Here is a 1,045-nt window from a genome sequence, read left to right on the forward strand (position 1 = left end):
GCCGTTTTTCGATTCTCAATTTTGCTTTTTTGCAACATCCGGTTGAATTTTTTCAAAGTTTGAAGGGTCATATCTCGTGATCTTGAACTTTGATGACTTTGACCTTTATAAGGTCAAAGGTCATTGACCTTAGCTATCAGTTAATACTTTGACATTTGACCTCCGACATGTACTTCCGGTTTTATAGCTTTCCGAAAACAGCCAAATTGGCAACTTTGGACTGCTCTAGCACGTGACCTAATTAACCTAGAGGGTTAATTTTTTCGGATTCTTAATGTGCTTTTCATGTTCTTTCAAGTGAATTATAACAATCGTTTTTTTAAAGCAAAATTGAAATTCGTGAATTTTTCAAATTTGAGTTTTTTTTACAATATTTCTGTTTCTTTGAGCTTGGTGTGTATATATCTTATGACCTATTTTATGTAGAACTTTGAAACGTGGAACACAACAAGACAATTTGAATATGAATTAACCTATGACAAAAAAAGTTGAGGTGGGCGTGGCACATCCGGGTGGAATTACTAATTGTTTACATTTTGGGAAAGGGGCATAACTCGCATTGGATACATTTGTTCAAAAAGGAACTTTGCACACAATTACCTCATTATTTTGGCCAGTTTGTGTTAATAGGTCAATTGTTTCAGCTTTATAGTTCCAAAAAAGGAACGGGTTTTGAAATTTCCATATTTTCAATTTTCTATTTTGACCTTTATTGACTCTTGTTGACCTATATCTTTTGACCTGTATGATGTAGAAGCTTTAAATTTGGGATACTACATAACATTCAGAATATCAATTAACCTATGCAAAAGAAATTGAGGTGGGCGTAGCACATCCGGGTTAAATTACTCATTATTGACAATTTTGACAAGGGACTTAACTCGCAACGTATACATTTGTTCAAAATGGAACTTTGCATACAATTACTTCATCCGTTGAGCCACGTTGTCTTAGAAGTTCGATTGTTTCAGCTTTATAGTTCAAAAAAAGGAACAGGTTTTGAAAATTCAAAATTTTCAATTTTTGACCTTGACCTTTTTTGACC

This window comes from Lottia gigantea, assembly GCF_000327385.1.
Source record: "Lottia gigantea unplaced genomic scaffold LOTGIsca_114, whole genome shotgun sequence".
Lineage (NCBI taxonomy): Eukaryota > Metazoa > Mollusca > Gastropoda > Lottiidae > Lottia > Lottia gigantea.